Below are 26404 nucleotides of genomic sequence, written 5' to 3'. Positions count from 1 at the left end.
GAATCAAGAACAGATGATTGTTACATCAGCTTTGCCAGGGTGAAGAAATAGTCGAAAGCTCCAAGAGGGGTCAACTATTGTGTAATGATGAATGCCACACCTCAGGGTTTAGACAGACCCACTGAAGGCTCTGATCTGGAAGCTGGTACATGGAAAACTAGAGGAGACAGTGAGTCAGAGTGCAATTCATTGCAAGCTCGTGAGGGTCAGCTTCCATTGTTTGTGTATGTCAGGAAGAGGAGCTGGTTTGTTCCATCATGGATTTCTAGATGGATCGTGGCATATGTCCTGATAGGGATCAGGGTGACCATGATAGGGATCAGGTGACCCTGAGTGGTGACCTCTTTACACAAAGGACTGTTCCCTTATCTGAGCTGCACCCACACAACCACATGATTTGTCCTGCCAGATGGAGTACATTTTTCATGTAATGCACTTGGCAGTGAAAGAAAATCTATTTTAAGCTGACTGTTCATTTTTCATGATGTGTATTACAAAAGCATTGGTATAGCCCAATTTATTTATAAGTGGACTTAAAACACTTTAAAATACAATGAAACCATTCGGCTAAATGCTGACTCTTGGGAGTTGGGTTCCTGTACGGGAGAGTGAGATTTCGGCTCTCTCTACCTATCTTCAAAATGTATAAAACAGGCAGGATTCAGATTGAAGTAGAACAGACTTAGTGGGGTCTTAACCCATGGAATGGAGAGACCACACAGCACAAGGATTGGAACTTATTAGTGGGGATGGATGAGCCGCTCTGTGGTTTAGGCTGAAACGCCTGGGACTGCTTTTCAAATGTTTCAAATTTGATAATATATATACATAGACAGACACACACACATATATTAAAAAAGCTGATGTGTTTGCCAAAATCTTTCCTCCGTCTCCATTCTTCAACCCATATGGATTTTCAGTGTTTGTAATCCATACGTCTCTGATGTGTTCACACGAGGCCCTCTGAGGACTGGCTCGTAAAAGATTGTCCTCTGAGGAAATTTCTATCCACACTTTTCTCTAAAAGTTGCCACCCATTGCTCAAGCTCGTGCCCTAACCCTTTGCCCCACTCCTCTCAGAGTGATGTGGAGTAAACGAAAAAGCACAGGTTTGTAAGTCAAACCTTAATTCACTTCTAATTCTCTCCTTTAAGCACTCAGAGGTTATATGGACAAGCCATACAACCTCTTTATGTCAATTTTTTTTTTCTCATTCAGGGAAGTCAGAGGCAGGGGGGAGTGAGGACTCTCTAATCTAGTGGCCCTATTAGCTCTGAGTCTAAATGCCAATGACCCCAATGATTTCAGTACTTCTGGTTTTGCTCCTAACCCAAAACTGCCTTCTTAGGAATGTTGAAAATTACTGAAGGAATCAAAACCAGTAAGGAGACGTTGTTTCTAGTGAAGGGCAGCACTTAACTCTGGTTAGTGGAAGAACTTTTCTCTGGGTAATATGAGAGGGACAGGGTTGACCAGTTGGCCAGGAAAGGACAGGTATGTGTGTACTAAGTTGTTTCAGTTGTGCCTGACTTTGTGTGACCCTGTGGACTGTACACACCCAGGCTCCTCTGTCCATGGGGATTCTCCAGGCAAGAGTACGGGAGTGGGTTGCCATGCCCTCCTCCAGGGGATCTTCCTGACCCAGGGATCAAAACTACGTCTCTTATATCTCCAGTGGTTCTTAACCACTAGCACAACTTGGGAAGCCCAAGGACAGGTGACAACCCTCTAACCCTGCTCTTCTCATCTCAGCCTGTCTTGAAAGCAACAAGGAAGAAATGCCAGAGGAAGGAGGTGGCAAACAAACATGAACCCAGTGATGTTCTTTACTTGGCTGTGTTAGGGAAATCCTACACAGAGCAGGAGGTTTAGAAATTCAGAGGTGGGAACTCTTGCTGCTGTGCAGACTGTCTGGCTAAGTGAGACCAAGTGCAGGGTTTAGACTTTTGGTTGTGGTATCAGACAGGCTTAGGTTCAAATCCATTTACTTCTTTCCCTGCGAGCTAGAAGGACTTTTAGCTAAGGAGGCTTTGGAAACCAGAAGATCCAGAACAAAAGCATGGAGGCCAATTGCAACTCTGGAGATTTGTCTAAGGTATCCTCCGGGGAAGTTATAGATGCTCTCCGCACTTCTTAAAACTGCAGGGCTAGGACTGATCTCAGCATTCTGGTTTTGGCTTCCCCACATGCCTTGCAAAACCAGGTTGTAGTATGCATTTAGGGTCAACTTGAAGTCACACACACACACAGACACACAAACACACACAACATGCAGGAGAGTAGAAATGAAAAAGAGAAATGGGTAATGCCACCCATTTCTCCTTCGTACCTGGAAACCAGAGGTTAAGGGCTGATGTAATTAATATGAAATACATGGCTTTGTGAGCGCCTGTCCTTTTCTGCTCTCTTTTCCAACCTCTTTCAAGCAGACTGAGAGGCTGAGGACCCAGAAGAGGGAAAGGAGAGAATGGATAACTAGGGCTAGAGCAGATGTCTTGCTTCTCCAGGCTCTGTGAGGTCCAGGGATGCAGCAATTGTTTCATCTGCCATTTGTGGATTTCATGGACTGTGAAATGTCAGGAAAGCACATGCAAGGGCGCAGAGAAGTGGTTTTGAATCTGTGCCTGATCGTGGCTTGTATACATTCCTCTTAGAAACTTCAGGGAAGAGGGATGAGGCAGGGGAATGACATGAAGAAAATTTCTTATGGATCCTGGGTCCCCCTCCCTGCTGAAATTAAAATAAGTTCTGCTTTGATCAGTTTTTGGTGTTCTCTTAACATTACATTTGGAGAAAAGATGCAGCTAATAATAATGATGTTTTCAGAAAGCGCTCCGGGACTTGCGTCAGCTGACAGGCCTAAAGCATTGCTCCTGAACGCTGGTTCCCTTGGCTGGGACATGTAAGGAGGGGCACCTTCCACGAATGCAGCAGAAGGGGAGTGACCGTAGCAGAAGAGGCCACAGCAGGCAGGAGCAGCAGCGGAGGTTGGTCCCAGCACAATCCACAGGCCAGCCAAGCCTGAGAGGCAGCTTTACAGACGATAACTGCAGTGGAAAGATTTCTGTCTGTCTGCGAAGGGTTGAGGGTGAGCCTCCCAGAGGGTAGGGAAAAGGACTCAATTACTCACCACCGTCCGCTGCTATGACTGATTTCTGCCTTCATTTCTAATATTTAATTGATTATAAAGTAACCAGAAATCCCAAAGGAGCCCTCAGCCTCTGCTGAGGTAGCCGTTTAGCTGGGACGTAGTCAAAATCTGAGGATTTTGTGGCTGAAATGTATAGCGAATGACCCGGGTCTGGCCAGAAGTGTGACGCACGACAGCATACATTGGATGACTCATAGAAGTCAGGGGTGGAAAAGACCTATTAGGTCATTTTTTCCATCTTCCAGCCATTGCAGGTTTACTCTCTGCCAAGGTGGGATTATATTCAAATATTTGGTCCAGTCTAGTTTGAACTGATTCAAGTAATAGGGCTCCCACAACCCCTCTTGGGATCTTAATTCCACAGGATCATTGATCTCAATCTTCGGAAAATGTTCCTGAGGTTCGCTTTAAATTTTCCTTTGCTCAATTTCATCCCATTAATCCTACTTATTACCCCTCAGGCCACCCTAAATAATATCCCTTCTCCTTTCATGTTGACATTCCTCCAATACTGGTAGGGAGGAGACAGGGGAATACAAAAATGTCTTCTTGGCTTGGCTCACGGTCCCAAGTATAAAATGAAGAATAGAAATGTTCTGAATAATAGCTTAAGATGTTGGGGAGACGATGTGTAGCCGATGAGAAAGGGTTTTCCAGATTGCCCAGGAATAGTTCAGACAATCAATGGCAGGTGTTTCTGAGTTTAACTTTCGTTGTAAAGATTCTGAGTCAGAGACGAGCAAAGGAGACAGACACGTGACCCGCCATTCTGCCACTTAACATGGATAGTGTATGTCCTTGTAGCCTTTGGGGGAGATAATTCTCTATAATCCTCCGATTATTTTTCTCCGGAGGGCAGGGATCACTTCAAATAGCAAAAATCCACACGAGTTAACCTCTGACTGAGTCATGTCCCTTTTAGGGCACAGGGCAGGAGAGGTGGTGAAGTCAGCTATTCTCAGAGTATGGGGTCCCAGAGTGGGAGGCAGGGTTTTCATATACTAGGGTGGGGCTTACTAAAAATACAAATCGTTGGGGTTCATCTCAGGCCAACTGTGATTCAGAATCTGTGGCCAAAGCCCAGAAATCTATTTTTTTTTCCCTTTTTGGCTGCACCACATGGCATGCAGGATCTTAATTCCCTGACTAGGGATCGAACCCATACCCCGTGCTGTGGAAGCCTGGAGTGTTAACCACTGGACCACTGGGAATTCCCTAGAAACCTACATTTTTAACAAGCTTAATGATGTTTGAAGGGCACAGACCCTGGGATAATTCTAATCCCATACCATTTAAGAACACCTTGGATGAAATTAGGGACACTAAACTGGCACCCAAAGGACAAGAGTTTGTCTGGTGATGGGACAGAAATCAGGAGTTAGGACTCAAGACTGAGAGCAGAGCAAGGATGTTGAGCAGTTATTGTTAGAAGCAAACGTTCGGTGTCCGCAGGCTGAATACATCGGCTATCAGAGCATGGTTTGTGCACATGAAGTCAGACTAACTAGATAAAAGGTCTGGTAGGACCCTGGTCTATATAAACATGGTCTAAGAATTGCCAACACTTTACCTTATTCTTTGCATGTTGTGTAAATTAATCTTACAGGTGTACCTTGTTTAATTAAGCTTCACTTTATGATATTTTGCAGATACTGAATTTTTTACAAATTGAAGGTTTGCAGCAAGTCTATGAGCACTATTTTTCCAACAGAATTTGCTGACTTCATGGCTCTGTGTCACCTTTGGGTAATTCTCAAAATATTTCAATTTTTTTCATTATTATTATATTTGTTATGGTGATCCGTGCCCAGTGATTTTTGATGTCTCTGTCATAATTATTTTGGAAAGCTACAAACAGTACTCATATAAGGAAGTAAATTGAATCGATTGATAAAATGACAATGATGGATTTGGAATGTTACATAAGTTCCATTGACAAGACAGAGGCAGGGTTTGGGAGGATTGACTCCAAGTTTGAGAGAAGTTCTACTGTGGGTAATATGCTATTGAACAGCATTGCATACTACAGAGAAATCATTCATAAAGAGAGTCAATTTCTGTGGCACATGTCACTGTTGTCCTGTTGTAAGAAATTTTCACATCCAGTCCTATCTTCATTAACCACCACCTTAATCAGTCAGCAGCCACTACCATCAAGGCAAGACCTTCCATTAGCAAAAAATAATGACTTGCTAAAGGATTAGAGGACATAAGAATTTTTTAGAAGTGAAGTATTTTTAAGTTAAAATATATACTTGTTTTAGACATTATGCTATTGCACCCAATAGATTGCAGTGTAGTGCAAGCATGCCTTTTATAGTCACTGGGAAACCAAAATATTCATGGGACTCACTTAATTGTGATATTCACTTTATTGCAGTGGTCTGGAACCCAGCTTGCAATATTTCCAAGGTATGTCTGTATAGGAGAAACCTAATGGTGAAGAGAAAAGGTAAGGATAAAAATACTGGATTTCAAATTTCAAATTCACGCACACAAAATTTCAAGGAGCTGGTCTGACTTTGGCTTTCAGTTACGATAAAGTGATTTGCAGCACACCAATTTCAGCCCAGAAGAAGTAGAAAAACTTAAGGTCCTTGATGGGTTGCAAAGGCAAGCCAGATTTGGGGAATTAAGATCCTGGAGTCAAATGAACCTCAGACAGATCAACTGATACTCTTAGTGTTTTCCCCTACAGAGCATTTCCTGATTGTCAGTAGAGAAGAAAAAAAGGCTGAGAATCCATGCAAAGGACTGCTGTTACGAGGGAGAGAGAAGTCAACAATATCACTGGGCCAGAGAGACAAATCCAGAGTTTGGGAAGCCAAACCGAGGAAGCCATAAGCCGAAATTTAACGAGAAGGGAGACACAAAGGAGAGACATTCAGTGCTGTTCCCCCTTAAGACGTTTGCTAGATTTTTATGCTGCTCTAAGCTATAGACCAAGTAGCTAAACAACAACAACAACAATAATAATCACAGAATTTTCTAGACTCACATGGTAAAAATAAGGCAAATATTGTATGCTATGATTTACCAAAAAGAAAGGCCTTAGTAAGCACCCTAGATTTTTAGTTGGGGCCGCTGAAGGGCATTACTCTAGAAGCAAGGATAAAGCACAAGTAAAACTTCAAGAAAACTACAGCCCAGCCACAAACAGCTCAGTCCCTGATTGGATCAAGGTCACTGACTGAATTTAACCTGTCCACACCTGATCAAAAGTAGCAGGTGTATAGACTCAGTACTAACAGAAAAGCACAATATAAAAACAGACATACATAGGACCCAATTTTTGGAGTTGCCAAACACAGGTAAGATTGAGAATTTCTTATGAGAACTAGAATATAAATTTTAAAAATATCAAATGTAAATCTTAGCATCATGAAATGCAATAATTGAAATTAATCATTTAATATATGGGTTTAAGTGCAGTTTTAACACAGTAGAAGAGAAGTAATTAGAAGCTACATCCTAAGAAAATAAAATATCCAGGCAGAAGCAGGAAAACAAAAAGAAATTTAAAAATACAGAAAAGAAAATGAGAAACAAATGGAATACAATAAATAGAGCAAAAAAACATAATTTGAATCTGAGGAGGAAAAAGAGAGTGTACATAAGAAGTCATAACAAAAGAGAAGTAGTGATACAATTTCCAAAACTAAAGAAAGATATCAAGTCACAGAATGAGGAAGTGCTATGAACACCATGCAAGAAAAACACAAATAAAACATCTATGTACCATGTAACAAATCTACTGGTCATGAACAAAAAAGAGGAATACTACATTATCAAAACTGAAAGGAAAAGTCAGATGAGATTCCTTGAACCCTGTGTGTGTGTGAATTTGAAATTTGAAATCCAGTATCCATATGCAAATTGGATATAATTGGTACCATAATCAAAATTAAATTGAATCATAAACCTACAGTAAAGGTTAAACCTATAAAACACTGGACTACATAGGAGAAAATCTTTGCAGATTTGGAGCAGGGAAAGCATTCTTTGGACACAAAAGAAGTATCAGTCATAAAGGGAAAAAATTTTGTCTGTAAAGCTACAAGGAAGTACTACTATATACCCATTATATAAGACTGACAGTATCAAATCTGAGCAAAGATGTGAAGCAACTGGAACTCTCGTATATTTCTGGGGGGCATAGAACAGAGTACAATCATTTTGAAAAAAGTTTGACAGGCTCTTAAAGTTAGACATCATATACCTATAAACGACCCATGAATTCCACTTCTAGATTTTTACCCAAGAGAAAGAAAACATATGTCCACATGAATATCTACTTATTTATGCGAATGTTTACATCACAAACTTACATATATGACTTAAAAACTAGAAACAAATGTCCAAAAAGCAAGTGAATACCACAAATTGTGATATATTCATATAGTGATATACTATCCAACAATAAAAAAAAATGATTTATTTATCTATTCCACAACATAGATGAGTTTCAAACATATCAGACTGTTAAAAAGTCAGACACAAAATAGTCCATACTACATGATTCGATTAACAGGAAGTCCTGAAAGAAGAAAAATCAAATCTTAAATTACAATCAAAATCAGATGAGTGGTTGCCTAAGATTAAGGATTCTCAGTGTTACCTGGGAGAAAACAGGGGAAACTTTTTGAAGAAGTGGAAATGACTTACATCTTGTTTGGGTTGGTGGTTATACTAAGAGAACAGTGTTAAAACTCATAAAAGGCTACATTTTACTATATATAAATTACACCCAGATAAAGTGGATTAAAAGCTGTTACACTCCAGATTTTTTTTTTCCTAATTCAGGTTGGTCTTCTCTCAAATCAGGTATGTATCTTTTCTCTTTTTTCATTTCCCTTAGCCTTCTGAGTACCAAAACCTTATTAATAATTCAACATATATTTACTCAGCACCCATATTCTAGGTACTATTATAGGCAGTGGATAAATTTATTGAACAAAACTTACAAAGTTCCCTACCTGGTGGAACCTAAAATTAAATGCCAAGAAGAAATTTTCTGCAGACTATTCAGTCCAAGAAAATATTATGATTTTTCATCACAAGCTATGATTTCATTTTTGTAGTTGTCTTTACGTGGCTATGTTCTATGACACAATTCCACAATAAGATACAGATTATAAACAATTGTTTTGTTGTTGCTGTTATTTCATTGCCAAGAGTTGTACAACTCTTTGTCAACCCATGGACTGTAACCCACCAGGTTTCTCTGTCCATGGGATTTCCCAGGCAAGAATACTGGAGTGCGTTGCCGTTTCCTTCTCCAGGGGATCTTCCCAATCTAGGGATCAAACCTACGTCTCCTGAGTTGCAGGCAGATTCTTTACTGCTGAACCACCAGGTTTTGAAGCTCAAAATGAGTTACTAATGCCTCAGTTTTCTCAATGTGACTGAGCAAGACTGACGAAAAGGAAAGCAATTCTAACTGGCCCCGCCGCCTCTCTCTGTGACCCTTTGTATCCCCTCCCTTCCCTGATTAGGAACTGTTTGAAAGGCTTCCTGCCCAGGCGCCCCACAGGCTCCTGCCGCCTCATTACGGCAGTTGAGGAAAGACCTTCTTATCCTTCTGATGGCCTCTGCTTTCTTGAAGTGTCCACAGTTTGTATAGCATAGGTCTCGTTAGCTAATATCAATTAAAACTTTGGGGTATTTTATCACTGTCATTAAAAAGAATGAAATAATGTCATTTGTAGCAAAGTGGACAGACCTACAGATTATCATATTGAGTGAAGTAAGTCAGACAGAGAAAGAGAAATATGATATCCCTTATATGCAGAATCTAAAAGGAAATGATACAAGTGAACTTACTTACAAAACAGAAAGAGATTTACAGAATTAAAGAATGAGTTTATGGTTGCTAGGTTGGGGGGAGCGGTGTTGGGGATAAATGATAGGGATGTAACTATAGTATAGTGAAGTATAGTAAAGGATGGACATTTTACTATGTTTAAAATAGATAACTAATAAAGATATACTGTAAAGCGCGGGAACTCTGCTCAGTGTTATGTGGCAACCTGGATGGGAGGGGAGTTGAGGGGAGAACGGATACATGTATATGTATGGCTGAGTTACTCAACCATATCATATATGAGCCATATTGTATATGTAACTCATGTACATATACATGTACTCATGTACATGTAATATATTGTATATGAGTTATTGTATGTGAGTTACATATACAATATATGTACATGTATTGCAGTGCTTCTGAAAGTATCACAACATTATTAATTGGCCAAACTTCAATAGAGGGGCTTCCCAGGTGGCTTAGTAAGTGAAGAAACTGCAATGCAGGAAACTCAGGCTTCATCCTTGGGTTGGAAAGATCCCATAGAGGAGGGCATGGCCATACTGGAGGCCACTCCAGCATTCTTGCCTGGAGAATCCCATGGACAGGGAGTCTGATGGGCTACAGTCCATAGGGTTGCAAAGAGTCAGACACGATTCAAGTGACTGAGCACAAACACACACATCTTCTAATATAAAATTTAAAGTTTTTTAAAGGAAGGGGGAGGAAAGACTTTGATGTACCTGGTCCTAAAGGGACCCTCCCTCAGTCTTCACCCTTGTTCAATACTGGACTGCAGCTTCCATCTCCTTTTCCGCTTGGGTGTTCCACCCGTGCTCCCTGCCCACAGAGTCACCTCCAACATGCCCTGGGTCCTCCCTGCTTTCAGTCATTTTCTGTGTCCCTCATTAGAAACTTCTGGATCTTTTATTCCTTGTCTGGGCCCTGGGGAACCTGAGTCTGGCTCTAAGTCAGACCTAACCACCTATTCATTTCTGTCAGCAACTTGTATGCCTATTACCCAGAAATTGGATTTGCTTCTTGGTAGGTGTCAAGACCGGAGAAGGCAATGGCACCCCACTCCAGTACTCTTGCCTGGAAAATCCCATGGACGGAGGAGCCTGGTAGGCTGCAGTCCATGGGGTCGCAAAGAGTCGGACACGACTGAGCGACTTCAGTTTCACTTTTCACTTTCACGAATTGGAGAAGGAAATGGCAACCCACTCCAGTGTTCTTGCCTGGAGAATCCCCGGGATGGGGGAGCCTGGTGGGCTGCGGTCTATGGGGTCGCACAGAGTCGGACACGACTGAAGCGACTTAGCAGCAGCAGCAGCAGCAGCAGGTGTCAAGACAAGACAAAACCAAGTCAAAGACTGGGAGGATTCTTACTTGCAACAAGTAAGGAGAACACTGGGATCCTTCCCAAAGTGGTGTCTCCCTGAGCAGCAAAACTGCAGAAGTTTTAAGCTAAGGATACATGCATATTCATGAAAGGGTTTGGGAAGTAGAAAGAGTCCAAGCTTTAGCTGAGTGAAGTCATGAGGGTCAGAAATTCTAGGTCAACATCACCGTTCTTAGGTTCCAATTAACCTGGTGATTGAGTTCTTCTGGCTAATTTTTACCATTGAAACAGAACTGGGAGTCTTTACAACTGATATATTATCTTTGCTGTTGTTATTTCTCTTGCCTGAAACAGTGTGTTCCTGCATTCTTTTGTTTCCTTAAGATCATTTATTACTGAGACCTATTCAAGGGCAAGCACTATAGCCAGCCTTAGATAACAAAAATGCTTAGGCCAAAATGGCTTCTCTTATGTCAAGAAAGTCGTTCCTGGTTCTCTTTCTCCAAGGATCCTTTACCCAATCTGTCTATTTTTCTGGAACCATGCCAGCCGTGGGCATCTCTCAGAGGGACACATCTTTTTTAGGTTGAACTTGGAGATGGCTCTTGTCAAAGGAGGGGTTCCTACCCCTTAGCCTTTTCAGGTCAAAGTTATGTCACAAGATGGGATAAGAATAAAGAAATGAATGCTTACAGGAAGTAAAGTAAACATCCAAGAAGGAAAACAATATATACCAAGAGGTAATACTGAGGGACTTCCCTGGTGCTGTTTAAGACTTAGTCTACCAAAGCAGGGGTTACAGATTTGATGTCTGGTTGGGTAGCTAAGATTCCATGTGATTTGGGTCCAAAAAGTCAAAACATAAAAACAGAAGCAATATTAAAACAAATTCAGTAAAGACTTTAAATAAAAAGAGAGAGGTAATGTTGGATTTGTAGCCTCTTATCCCTCCCCCTCCCAAAATATGCAAAGATATAAAGTGGGGCTGAATATCTGAACATTACTGCAGCATATTGAATGGAACAAAAGAATCCTTTCTAAAGAGCCATTTGGTAATACAACCTGTCAGTCTCAGTATTTATTGGGAGGCAGTAATACGTTCCAGGAATTCTGCTAGGTGCTTTCCCACACATCATCTCTCAACAATCCGTTGAGGTAGGAATGACCTTTCCACAACAAGGATGAGGAAACTGAGACTACAGAGATTAAAGGACTTGCCCAGAGCCACCAAATTAAACAAAAGATCACATGGGGTCTGAAAATATGCCTTTATTTCTGACTCTTAGGAATAATTGTCTTAACTTTCTCTTTTGTTATGCTTTAAGATAAGATGTTTATGACCGTATAGGGGACAAAGACATTTTATAATTAATGGTGTATTATTTTTTAACCTCTCTTCACAGAATACCAAAACAATGTGTGTGTTTGTTGAAGAGAAAATGTCAAATTTAACAAAGCTGAGGGGGCAGAATTTTTAAGGTAGGAGCCTTAGTTATCACATCAGTGGAGATATCAGGTGGCTATCACTGTAGTTACCAAAACTACATGGAGATATCACCTCATATCAGTCAGAATGGCTATCATCAAAAAATACACAAATGGTAAATGCTGGGGAAAGAAGGGAATCCTCCTACACTATTGGTGGGAATGTAAATTTGTACAGCCTCTATGGAGAACAGTATAGATGTTCCTTAAAAAACTAAAAAGAAAGTTACCTTGTGATTATGAAATCCCACTCTTGGGTATATACCTGAAGAAAAACATGGTCCAAAAAGATACATGCATGCAATATTCATTGCAGCAATGTTTACAATAGGTACAACATGGAAGCAACATAAATGTCCTTTAACAGAAGAATGGATAAAGAAGATGTTATAAATATATACAGTGGAATATTGTTTTTGTTGTTGCTTAGTCGCTAAGAATGTCCAACTCTTTTGTGACCCCACAGACTGTAGCACGCCAGGCTCCTCTGTCCATGGGATTTCCCAGGCAAGAATACTAGAGTGAGTTGCTATTTCCTTCTCCAGGTGATCTAACTGACCTAGCACTCAAACCTGTGTCTCCCGTCTCCTGCATTGGCAGGTGGGTTCTTTACCACTGAGCCACCAGGGATATTACTCAGGATATTTAAAAAATAATAATAATAATGCCATTTGTAGCAACATGTAGCATGTAGCAACATGTAACACAATTACAGGAAACTAACCAATCTGATCACATGAACCACAGCCTTGTCTAACTCAATGAAACTATGAGTCATGCCCTGTAGGGCCACCTAAGATGGACAGGTCAGGGTGGAGAATTCTGACAAAATGTGGTCCACTAGAGAAGGGAATGGCAAACTACTTCAGTATTCTTGCCTTGAGAAGCCCGTGAACAGCATGAAAATGCAAAAAGATAGGGCACTGAAAGATGAACTCCCCAGGTCGGTAGGTGCCCAGTATGTTACTGGAGATCAGTGGAGAAACAACTTTCTCCAGAAAGAATGAAGAGAGGAACCAAAGCAAAAACAACACCCAGTTTTGGATGTGACTGGTGATGGAAGTAGTCTGATGCTGTAAAGAGCAATATTGCATAGGAACCTGGAACGTTAGGCCCATGGACCAAGGCAAATTGGAGGTGGTCAAACAGGAGATAGCAAGAGTGAACATCAACGTTTTAGGAATCAGCGAATTAAAATGGACTGGAACGGGTGAATTTAACTCAGATGACCATTATATCTACTACTGTGGGCAAGAATCCCTTAGAAGAAATGGAGTAGCCATCATAGTCAACAAGAGTCCAAAATGCAGTACTTGGATGCAATCTCAAAAATGACAGAATGACCTATGCTCGTTTCTAAGACAAACCATACAATATCCCAGTAATCCAAGTCTATGCCCCGACCAGTGTTGCTGAAGAAGCTGAAGTTGAATGGTTCTATGAAGACCTACAAGGCCTTCTAGAATAACTCCCCAAAAGATGTCCTTTTCATTATAGGGGACTGGAATGCAAAAGTAGGGAGTCAAGAAATACTTGGAGTAACAGGCAAATTTGACCTTGGAATACAGAGTGAAGCAGGGCAAAGGCTAATAGAGTTTTGCCAAGAGAACGCACTGGTCATAGTAAACACCCTCTTCCAACAACACAAGAGAAGACTCTACTCATAGACATCATCAGATGGTCAATACCAAAATCAGATTGATTATATTCTCTGCAGCCAAAAATGGAGACGTTCTATACAGTCAGCAAAAACAAGACCGGGAGCTGACTGTGGCACAGACCATGAACTCCTTATTGCCAAATTCAGACTTAAATTGAAGAAAGTAGGGAAAACCACTAGACCATTCAGGTGTGACCTAAATCAAATCCCTCACAATTACACAGTGGAAGTGACAAATAGATTCAAGGGATTAGATCTGATAGACACAGTGCCTGAAGAACTATAGATGGAGGGTCAGGACATTGTACAGGAGGCAGGGATAAAGACCATCCCCATGGAAAAGAAATGCAAAAAAGCAAAATGGTTGTCTGAGGAGGCCTTACAAATAACTGTGAAAAGAAGAGAAGCAAAAGGCAAAGGAGGAAAGGAAAGATATACCCATTTGAATGCAGAGTTCCAAAGAGTAGAAAGGAGAGGTAAGAAAGTCTTCCTCAGTGATCAATGCAAAGAAATAGAGGAAAACAATAGAATGGTAAAGACTAGAGATCTCTTCAAGAAAATGAGAGATACCAAGGCAACATTTCATGCAAAGAGGGGCACAATCAAGGACAGAAATGGTATGGACCTTAAAAAGCAGAAGATATTAAGAAGAGGTGCCAACAATACACAGAAGGACTATACAAAAAAGATCTTCATGACCCAGATAACCATGATGGTGTGATCACTCACCTAGAGCCAGACATCCTGGAATGCAAAGTCAAGTGGGCCTTAGGAAGCATCACAATGAACAAAGATAGTGGCGGTGATGGAATTCCAGTTGAGTTATTTCAAATCCTAAAAGATGATGCTGTGAAAATGTAGCACTCAATAGGCCAGCAAATTTGGAAAACTTAGCAGTGGCCACAGAACTGGAAAAGGTCAATTTTCATTCCAATCCCTAAGAAAGGCAATGCCAAAGAATGCTCAAACTACCACACAATTGTACTCATCTCACATGCTAGCAAAGTAATGCTCTAAATTCTCCAAGCCAGGCTTCAACAGTACATGAACTGTGAAATCCCAGATGTTCAAACTGGATTTAGAAAAGGCAGAGGAACCAGAGATCAAATTGCCAACATCCGTCGGATCATCAAAAAAGCAAGAGAGTTCCAGGAAAATATCTACTTCTGCTTTATTGACTATGTCAAAGCCTTTGACTGTGTGGACCACAACAAACTCTGGAAAATTCTGAAAGAGATGGGAATACCAGACCACCTGATCTGCCTCCTAAGAAATCTGTATGCAGATCAAGAAGCAAGAGTTAGAACTGGACATGGAACAATAGACTGGCTCCAGATAGGAAAAGGAATACGTCAAGGCTGTATATTGTCACCCTGCTTATTTAACTTATATGCAGAGTACATCATGAGAAATGCTGGGCTAGATGAAGCACAAGATGGAATCAAGATTGCTGGGAGAAATATCAATAACCTCAGATATGCAGATGACTTCCCTGGTGGCTCAGACGGTAAAGAGTCTGCCTACAATGTGGGAGACCCGGGTTCAATCCCTGGGTTGGGAAGATCTCCTGGAGAAGGAAGTGGTAACCCATTCCAGTATTCATGCCTGGAAAATCCCAAGGATGGAGAAGCCTGGTACGCTACAGTCCATGGGGTCACAAAGCATTAGACATGACTGAGTGACTTCACTTTCATGCAGATGACACCACCCTTATGGCAGAAAGTGAAGAAGAACTAAAGAGCTTCTTGATGAAAGTGAAAGAGAGTGAAAAAGTTGGCTTAAAACTCAACATTCAGAAAACAAAGATCAAGGCATCCGGTCCCATCACTTCATGGCAAATAGATGGGGAAACAGTGGAAACAGTGACAGACTTTATTTTGGGGGGGCTCCAAAATCACTGCAGATGGTGATTGCAGCCATGAAATTAAAAGACGCTTGTTCCTTGAAAGAAAAGTTGTGACCAACCTAGACAGCATATTAAAAGGCAGAGACGTTACTTTGCCAACAAAGATCTGTCTTGTCAAAGCTATGGTTTTTCCAGTAGTCATGTATGGATGTGAGATTTGGACTATAAAGAAAGCTGAGCGCCGAAGAACTGATGTTTTTGAACTGTGGTATTGGAGAAGACTCTTGAGAGTCCCTTGGACTGCAAGGAGATCCAACCAGTCCATCCTAAAGGAAATCAGTCATGAATATTCATTGGAAGGACTGATGTTGAAGCTGAAACTCCAATACTTTGGCCACCTGATGTGAAGAACTGACTCATTGGAAAAGACCCTGCAGCTGGGAAAGATTGAAGGCAAGAGGAGAAGGGGATGACAGAGGACAAGAGAGTTGGATGGCATCACCGACTCAATGGACATGAACTTGAGTAAACTCTGGGAGTTGGCGATGGACAGGGAGGCCTGGCGTGCTGCAGTCCATGGGGTCGCAAAGAGTCAGACACAACTGAGTGACTGAACTGAACTGAACTGAACTGAACTGTAGCGGTTGGACCTAAAGCAGATGGACCTAAAGATTATACCAAGTGAAGTAATTCAGATGGGAAAAAGAAATACCATATGATATCACTTATATGTGGAATCTTAAAAAAGAAGACAGAAATGAACTTATTTACAAAACAGAGACATAGACTGAAAGAACAAACTTATGGTTGTGGATGGGGGAAGGGTTGCGGGAGGGACAGATGGGAGTCTGGGACGGACATACACACAGCGCTGTATTTAAAAGGGATAACCAACAAGGACCTGCTGTATACACAGGGAAGTCTGGTCAGTATTATGTAACAACCTAGATGGGAAAAGAATTTGAAAAAGAATAGATACTTGTATTTGTATAACTGAGTCCCATTGCCATACACCTGAAACTAACACAATATTATTAATCAACTATACTCCATTATAAAATAATTTTTTTTTAAGGAACTATCACATTGCCCTTGAGAGTTTCCCCTCAACTTTGCTCTGCTTCAACTTCTTGGCTCAAGCCCCACCCTCTGAAAGGAAGAGGCTTGGAACAATCCCTGAATCTGTGTCCAAAAGGGCTGAAAACATGCTCTGGTCATGGTGGTGAGAAGTACCCAGGTTTCCCAGGCAGGAGATGTATGTAGGTCAGGTATTACTCAACTTTTAGTCCTGACTTCTGCAATGAAGGTGGGGTCTGGTAGTTGTTTGGATTGACTCCTCACATATAGGGACAAGTTGGCAGCTGCTTCCAGAAGCCCCCTCCCACCTAAGAAGGGTCTTGTCAACCTAAAGAGGACCTGAGCCTAGAGAGGTACTGCCTGACCAAATCAGAGATTGTAAATATTTGTATTTCTTTTATATACTAGGCCATCTTAATTATGGGGTCTAGTATGAAAAAGAAAGCTATATCGAAGTTCCTCTGGGACATCTTTGTCAGGGCCTGCTATGATGCTGAATTGGTCAATAACACAGAGATAGAAGGGGCTTCCCAAGTCGTTTAGTGATAAAGAATCTGCCTGCCAATGCAGATGATGCAGGAGACTTGGGTTCGATCCCTGGGTCAGGAAGGTTCCCTGGAGGAGAAAATGGTAACCCACCCCAGTATTCTTGCAGGGAAAATCCCATGGGCAAAGGAGCCTGGTGGGCTGCAGTCCATGGGATCACAAAGAGTCGGACAAGACTGAGTGACTGAGCAGACACACACACACGAAGATGGAAAACATACTCAAGGCCAGAGCTGAGCACTCATTCACAAGGGACAAGAGAAGGCATAAGTGTTGAACACATACACTAAGACCTGCCAACATTTTTCACTTGCAACTTTCTGAAAGAACGAGATTTCATTCTGGGCTGGGTAAAGAAGAAACAGCCAAGCCAAAATTTTTTCTCTAATATAAATGCGTGGCTTCCAGGAATTCCAAGAGCCACCCCTATGACTCCAAGATCAAAATCCACAACTCAGAGATTTCTGTTAGAACAAAACCAAGTGAGAGTGGGTGCTTTCTAGAGAGGTAAGTTTGTTAGGGGAAATATGGCCTGAAATAGCCCTCCCTGGCCAGGCCAGATAGTAGTCACTTGCATGAGCTATTTTAACAACAGGGGGTTCTAGTAAGGAACTTGGAATCAGCAAGCTACCATGAACTAGACAAATTCAGGGAAGGGCAAAAGGAGAGAAAAGACTCCAGTGTATGCATCTTCCCAATCTCCCAGAATCCTTCTTGCTGGAACCCATCTTGGCTGAGTGATGTGTGCACCACCAGGAAAGACCCTGAGTCAGAATGATTGTCCAGAGACAACCTGGAATCTAATAACATCACTATGAAACCTGAGACTGCAAACTACATGGCCAAGCAGTCTTCTGGGTTCCCTTACGCTGCTTCTCTCCACCCACGTGCCCCTTCCCAGTAAAGTCTCTTGCATGGTTAGCAGGTGTGTCTTCTCGGACAATTCATTTCCGAATGTTAGACAAGAGCCCACTCTCAGGCCCTAGAAAAAGTCCCCCCTCCTGCAATAAGTTCACTTCCAGAAGTTGTTTGAGTTTTGAAAGTCAAGACACCACAGACACTATTAGGGATACTGAGATTCTCAAGAAGATAAATCAAGCTTCTCAAATTCAAGATTCATTCAATTACATAATTTGAAATGAATTTAAGAGAGATTTTTCTTTGGGGCATATTTCCCCCATCTCCTTCTGCTTAACCACCTATGGATGGCAGAAGTTTCAAGAATTTCTTCTAGGAATGAAGATTCTTCCAGTCCCTCTCTTCTCTGGCCTGTAAACTGAAAGACAAGCTCTTGTTCAATGCCCCAACTGCCTACTTCTTACATTTCCCTGGAGGTTGTTGGTTTCACCCTAGTTAGGTAAACAAATACGGCTCTTAATTACGTGGCCCATTCAGTTTGACATCATTTTCTGCAAATGGCTTGTATCAAGATCCAAATCAACCACCTGGAATTTGGAACATGCTCTCCTACAGGCCTCTCCTTCTATGCCAGATCTGGCCTGAACTTGAGAAACAAGATCAACTATATGAGAGCTATTTCAGCCCAGATTTTCCTCTTCTCTGGAAAATTCAAGGAATTGGAGGCACCATTCCCCACTGACCCAATGCAGGAAATTATGACTCTCAATGATAGTATGAACTCACAGACAATGTCTGAACTGGGATTAACACACACTAATGCATGGTGGGCAAGTATGGTCCAAATTCAATACCTGCAATTTATGAAAAAAAAAAGGGGGGGGCATTAGGGAGGGGAAAAACTGAGAAGTCTAGGCATCTGAGCAGTGTTTGAACTTTTCCCTTTAACAAGGATCTGTTTTTCTGAAAACCCAACTCTCTCAAATTAGTTGGGTCATTGTTCCTCCAGAGTTTTATTTCTCTATGGGGAGAATTTCCAACACACAGAATTACCTCTTTGCATCCTTAATTGTGATACTTTCTGCTAATTGAAAGCTAGGACTTGTGGTTTCCAGAACACTAATTTGTGATGGTAAAACCTTTACCCATCATAAATTATTTCATTGTTCAACGAGGATGTAAAATAATTAATTGGTTATTTGGCAGATAAGTTAGCATTTGCAGGATCTGTTTTATAAGAAATTTTATTGATGAAAATGTGTCTAAAGCTTTAGCAATGCACTTGGCTTTAGCATTTGGCAGCAAGGAGACAAACTCTTAAAGCCAAAAACCTCCCCAGGGCACGAGGCAAAGTACAACTTTGCATCTATATTCCTGCTGTAAGTCATTGGGGGTCTCCTTTTACAGACAATTGGCAAAAGGTTTCAGTGGCTGTTTTATGATCCGTTTTGATTTTGTATATGAGCAAATCTCACGTTTCGGCTGTGAGACATACCCATGTTTTACCGCGTTGCCCTTAAATGATTTTTCAAGAAGTTGCATTAACTCTTAAAATTGACAGGAATAAATAGAGGCACCATAAATTTTTTAAGCTGAAGTCACAAGCATCACAGGCTAACTTACTTTTTGTTAGACTGTTGGCCAGTGTAGTTTTTAAGACATTAAAAGAAAATGTTCAAACTCATCATCACAAATATACTTGGCTCTCTTGATGCTACTAGTTTTAAGAAATTAAACTGGGTCTATATGACACCAATCCAACCAGCAAAGTCTAATAAATGTCTTAAAAAGAAAATCCCAGAAGTTGATTATTTACTGACGAATGGACAAAAAAAGCCAAGCGGGGACTTCCACTGACACTAGGTGGATAGCCACTGAGGGCCTTCTTCATCTCTTAGCCCCTCTGTACCATGTAAAGCTGGCTCCCAGGGACATCATGGAAGTGCTCGCTTACTGAGTTTGTGCTCTCAATAAGCACTGCATTCTGCTTCAAACAGAACATAAAGAAAGGTAAAAGTGATACAGGCGAGTGCTTGCTCCTTGAATGTCAGCCATTTGGTGTACCAATGTGTGTTTATAATAAACGCTTCCAGAATAAAAAAAAAAAAGTTCATTTCCACCTTCAAATGTACTCTTCAAAATTAGCCCTGTTCAGGGGAAATGTTTCTGGGAAAGAGTAGTGCATGCAAAAACTGCAAACAAGGAGGTTACACGTTTGTGTGACTAATATCCCTTGTCTTGCAACTTAGACCAGAAGAACAACTAAGAAACTAACAACTAAGACATATTTACTCTCAGGCTTAGTGCTGACATCTCTTTCTTGTTAACACAACAGAGTTCTGAACATGTTTTCACATAAGTTCTTCATTTCAGAAACTCATGGCTTGACTTCATGGAGTTGTCTTGAGACCAAAGCAATTTATTTAGAAATATTGAAAAATAATAACTGTTTAGAAGTTTCAGGAAAGGAAAAAAAAAGGTAATTCCTATTCCATGCCTGGTTATTTATTCCCACAAAATGAAAACACTAATTTGAAAAGATACGAGCAGCTCCAAAGTTCATAGTAGCACTATTTACAATAGCTAAGATATAGAAGCAACCTTAAGTGTCCATTCACTGATGGATAAAAAAAGATGTGGCACATATATATATACACAAAGTATTCCATTGTGTATATGTATATACACCATATGTATACACCACTCAGCCATAAAAAAGAATGATGTTTTGCTATTTGTAGCAACATGGATGATCATGGAGGGTATTATGCTAAGTGAAGTAAGACAAATGCTGTAGAACATGACTTATATGTGGAATCTAAAAATACAACAAACAAGAGAATATATAAAAAAAGAATAGACACAGATATAGAGAACTGGTGGTTACCAGTGGGAAGAGGGGAGGGGGGAAGGGCAAAATAGGGGTAGAGGATTAAGAAGTACAAACTTCTGTATAAAATAAACTAAAAGATATCTTGTGTAACACAGAGAATATTTACAATATTTTATAGTTAAAAATAGAGTATAACCTTTAAAACTTGTGAATCACTATGTATACCTATAATTTATATAACATACTCCAGCAACTATACATCAATAAAATAAATAAAAATGAAATGAACAATAAATTAATAAAAGTCTCAGGAAAATAAAAAATTAACAAGGAAAAGTATTACCACTTTCTGTTCCATCTTATAATATACAATCTTTATGTACTTACAAGAGTACTGTGTGTGTGTACGCTTGGTCACTTCAGTCATGTCCAACTCTTTGCAACCCCATGGACTATAGTCCCCCAGGCTCCTCTGTCCATGGAATTCTCCAGTCAAGAACACTGGAATAGGTGGCCATGCCCTCCTAGGGGGGATGTATCTCCCCAACCCACGGGAAGGAACCCATGTCTCAGGAACCTGAGACACGGAGCAAACCCAAGTCCCAGGTGTCCTGCAGGCAGGTTCTTGATTACTAGCGCCACTGAGAAGCTCACAGAGCACCTTATATAACGTCAGAAGTAAGGATCTCTGCCTCCTGTTTGCACTGCTTAAATACTGTCGTCCTTCAGCGCTCTCATACCTGTAAGTTCACATGAGCTTTACTCTCTTACATCTTGTAAACTCTAGCATTGTTTATATACTTTTTTTTTACAATCTTTATTAAGAATTTTATAAGCTCAATATCATTCTCCTAAGGGATGAATCAGACACACTGTATTAATATATATATTAATCAGACACACTATATTAATATATATATATATATATGGTTGATGCTGTGAAACAGTGAGACAGTAGGACAGGGATGGGTGGGGAGAAAATCAGTCAAATGTGAGTGTCCTCCCAGACACACTCCAATGAGTCTAAGATATGCAAGTAAATCTAAACAGTGTACAAATGAATAAAGAAATTACTTGTTTTCAAGGTAGAATTTTGGTCACAAAGGCAAAGGTCGTTCTTATTTGGGGGGAGGGGGCGGTTCAGATAGACACAGATAGTATTAAAAAAGACAAAGAGAAGGAAAAAACCTTTAATGAGTTGTAATTGGTCAGGGTTCTCCAGAGACACAGAACCAACAAGATAGATAAAGAGACAGAAAGAGATAGATGACATAAAGACAGATGTTAGATAATGGATAGATAGATAGAACCACCAATGCAGAAGACACAAGAGACGCAGCTTCGATCCCTGGGTTGGGACAACCCCCTGAAGGAGGAAATGGCAACCCACTCCAGTATTCTTGCCTGAAAAATCCCATGAGCAGTGGAGCCTGGTGGGCTACAATCCATGGGGTCACAAAAGAGCCAGTAATGACTTAGCAACTGAGCACACACGATAGACAGATGATATAGATGGCAGACACACACACACACATATATATAAATAAATCTACCTATCTATCATTTATTTGTCTGTTATTTATCTAAATTGATACTTATTTTAAGACAAGAGATTTATTTTAAGGAATTGACTCACCCAATTATGGGGGCTGACTAGCATGAAATCCATATGGGCAAACTGGCAACCTGAAAACTCACAAGGATTTTCATTACCAGTGTTAAGGCTGTATTTCTTCTCCAAAAGACCTGTTTTTTGTCTTTACAGCCTTCATCTGATGGGATGAGATCAACCTACATAATGGAAGGTAACCTCTTTTACTTAAGGTCAACTAATTGTAAATGTTACTTATATCTGAAAATATTTTCACAGCAACATCTACTAGTGTTTGACCAAACTCTTGGACACCATAGCTTAGCCAAGTGGACACATAAAATCAGACATCACAGGAGTTTTGAGTGGTTTCATAAATGAAGCCAAAGAAGAGGAAAGAATGTGAAGGAAGTGCAGAAAATCTCCTCCCTTTCTTCCACAATTAGAATGACAAGATTCAGAGAAATTAGTCAACACTGTGGTAAGCAGTCACCCTAGTTTGGGTCATTGAAGGGAATGGATCTGAGTTATAATTAAGGTTTTGCTCCAGGAAACACCCAGCCAAGAACTGTGGGCTCAAGCAATCACTCTTCTTATTTTCATCAGTCTCAAAGACAGGTTCTCTTTCTGTAGTCCTTGACCCACGAGAGAATTATCGGTGTGTATTGATTGCCTCTGACCAAGGCTTCACTCGCTGCAGCTGAGGGGTGGGACCAGCAGTTCCCAGACTGTGCCCGGACCCACACACATTAATCATTTTAATGAAGTGCATCCAGTCATCCTTGTCAAATCCGTGGCCAATCAACTGCAAACTATCAGAACAAGGTGTTGGATGGAGTTGATCATACTTCGGTGAGTAAACCAACTTAACTTGTTCATTTAGGAAAGAAGTTTGAAATGCGCTCAGGCTTAGTCATGGGCTGGTGAGAGTGTTTTCCTCTTAAACCACTCTTCATAGAGGACAACCTGTTTCTAAAAATGCAGGAGACATGTGGGCAAAGTGACACCAGTCCCTGAATAAATTGCTGCACTGACTTTTCTATGAGTAAAATATTATAAATTCGAATAACCTCTTCGGAGCATTTAAGGTACAGGAAATGAGTCATCGAAAGAACCTCCTGCAGCCTCTGGATGCTGGCAAACATTTTTTTTAAACCCTCATTAATTAGTGGGAAAGTAAACTTGAAAAACCTGAGTTAATATTATTTTGAAAAGAAATATCGTTTATGACTTTCACGTTCTTTCCAGTATAATGACTTCAAAGTATTTCTTAATCCAGTTCTTTGGTGAATGTGTTATTTTTTTTAATACATGAGAATAAAATTCAGTCATGTGCATGGGAAGTAAGCTGCTATAACAAAGCAAACTGTTATAATGTAATTACTTCATGTTTCATTGGTGTTTGCTTATTAGCAAAAGAATGAATAGGAAATTTTCCACTAAAGCAACAAAAAGCACACATCAACTTTTTAAAAATGTGTCTTTGTTGTAGTATTCTCTCTGCTTTGTGCATGTTGGACTAATTCTAAATTAAATTAAAATTTTAAATTAATTAGTAATTTTCTTCATGAGGTGGATGGTTTGGTGTTCTAAAGTTCTGGGATTTTTATCTCACAGGTAGACCTTGAGAGATTTTTTTTAGTCGCATGAGGCAGAAAATGTGAAAGTGTTAGTCACTCAGTATGTCCAGCTGTTTGTGACCCCATGGACTGTAGCCTACCAGGCTTCTCTGTCCATGGGATTCTCCAGGCAAGGACACTGGAGAGGATAGCCATTCCCTTTTCCAGGGGATCTTCCCGACCCAGGGGTTGACTCTATCTCTTACATTAGCAAGCAGATTCTTTACCTTCTAAGCCACTAGGGAAGGCCAGAACCCATGCTGTAAATATTCCCTCCATTAGTCTGGGTTCTCCAGAGAAACAGAAATAATAGGATATGTGTATATATAAAGAAAGAGATGTATTTTAAGGGACCGGCTCACACAGTTATGGAGGCTGAGAAGTCCCAAGTTCTGTAATTGACAAGCCTGAGATCCAAGAGAGTCAATGGTCTAAGTTCCGGCCCAAGTGCAGGAAAAGACTTCCATGCCAGCTCAGAGAGTCAAGCAGAGATAATGAATCTTCACGTATTCTGCCTTTTGTCCTATTCAGGTCTCCAACGGATTGAAAGAGGTTCACCCACCTTAGCGAAGACAACCTGCTTTACTCGGTCTAGCCATTTAAATGCAGTCTTATCCAGAAACACCCTCAGAGACACATCCAGAGTAACATTTAAGAAAACATTTGGGCATCTAGTAACCCAGTTGACACATAAAATTAACCATCACATCTCCCTTACCACCATACACATACACACACACAAAATCTGACAGTGGCTTATGATGTATTAGAGGAGCTAGGTTTTAATGAAGAAATTAGAACCTGATACAGTAAGGACTGAAAGTGAGGCAGCATGAAATAGGTCAGATTCACACAGAAGGAACGCCTACCTTAGACCTGGGGTGAGGCAAGGATGGTGGGGTAACGAAAATCTTCTCGGAATAAAGCCCACCAAAGCTAAGGCTTGAGTAGGAAAGAGGTTTTGTTTCAAAAAGATAGTAGTAGTGTAGGAAGCGTAGAAAGAGAAAACATTCTAGACACAGATAAAAGCCTGCACACAGCAGATCAGATCTCAACCTGAAAATTGAGGGAAGCAGGAAATCAGAAGACTAGGGTGCTGGCAACGGAGGAGGGTCAGGAATACAGCTGGAGGATGTAGCAGAAGCCAGATCACGACGGGCTTTGTTAAACAGATTGAAAAGTCTGCATTTATTCAAATAGCCACAGGAACCTTTTTAGCAGGAAAGTGGCATGATCAGATTTATACTGTAGACAGATCACTCAGGCTAACCTGTGAAGCATGGGTTCAAGAGGAACAGAGTCAGCAACTGTTTTAGCAATTAGGTGACATGATGTAACTGAGAAAATGGAGAGAAATGGATGAATTCTAGTGCTATTTAGGAGGTGAAATGAGCAAAACAAGATGATTTATTGAATGGGAGAGATGAGAAGGAAGCAGAATTCACAGGGGAGTACAGTCTAATTGTGTCGTTGAATGTTCCTCAATTTGCCGTTGTCTGGTTGTTTCCCCCAGTTGGTTTCGGGTTATGCATTTTCAGCAGGAATATGACATAAGTGATCTGTGTCCTTCATCAAGAGGCACGTGATCTCAGTTGGTCATTTTAGTGATGTTAACATAGTTAAGGCAGAGTTTGCCAAATTTCTCTAGTCTAAAGGTACGTCTTTTAACCTTCTAATTAAACAATACATAATCTGTGGGAAGATGCTCTAAGTATGTGATTACCCAACAAACTTAAGTAGTGTTAGTATTGTTAATATCCATTGATGATTCTTGCCCAAATCAATTATACTCAAGATGTTGCAAAATGCTAATTTTCTAATTCTGTCATTGCTTCTGAATGCATCATCTGACAATAATGCATAGAATTATTATACTTGTTGATAGAAAACAAATGAACCCAAAAAAAGTAAAGCTTCCTTTCTACTTTCTTATTTGTATTTTTCAATATCAACTTGGATTCTTGATTATCTTATTCAATGGACTACATTTCTTTGCCATGAGTCATCATTTTGATGCTCAGATTTCCCAATTCAACTGATGGAAGCTCCTTTAAGCAGGCTTCAGTGACCTTCTCACATGGACCACTTTCTGATTTTCTCACAGGGAAAGACATTTCAGACTAATGCTCACTTTCCCCACTTCAAACTTTGAACCAGCTATTTCCTCATTTAATGAAGGAATTTAGAATCTAGATCTGACAACTAGGTGTGCTTAGCCGTTTTGGACTGTGAGATGCCAAGCCTCCCTGAAATATTATTTTTGAAAATGTATTGTGGCCTAGGGGAAAGATGCAGGCTTACAGAGAAAATCTGCACTGGCTTTTGTTAAGAGTCTAGAGAGGTTAATCATAAATTCAATTTTAGGGGGATTTAGCTTCACCTTGTTTGAAATAAAACCAGTTCTTACAGGAGGAGCTTCAAAGCTCTGTGTACTGCCGATTTCGCTTGGTAAAATTTCTGAGTCACTATTCTGGGCATTGGGTGGAATGGCATTCAATGATCTTGATGACTTCCTCTCCTGTCGTGAAAGTGAAAGTCACTCAGTCGTGTCTGATACTTTGCGACCCCAAGGACTACACAGTCCGTGAAA

This window comes from Cervus elaphus, chromosome 14 (assembly GCF_910594005.1).
Source record: "Cervus elaphus chromosome 14, mCerEla1.1, whole genome shotgun sequence".
Classification (NCBI taxonomy): domain Eukaryota; kingdom Metazoa; phylum Chordata; class Mammalia; order Artiodactyla; family Cervidae; genus Cervus; species Cervus elaphus.
This window is presented reverse-complemented; position numbering follows the sequence as displayed.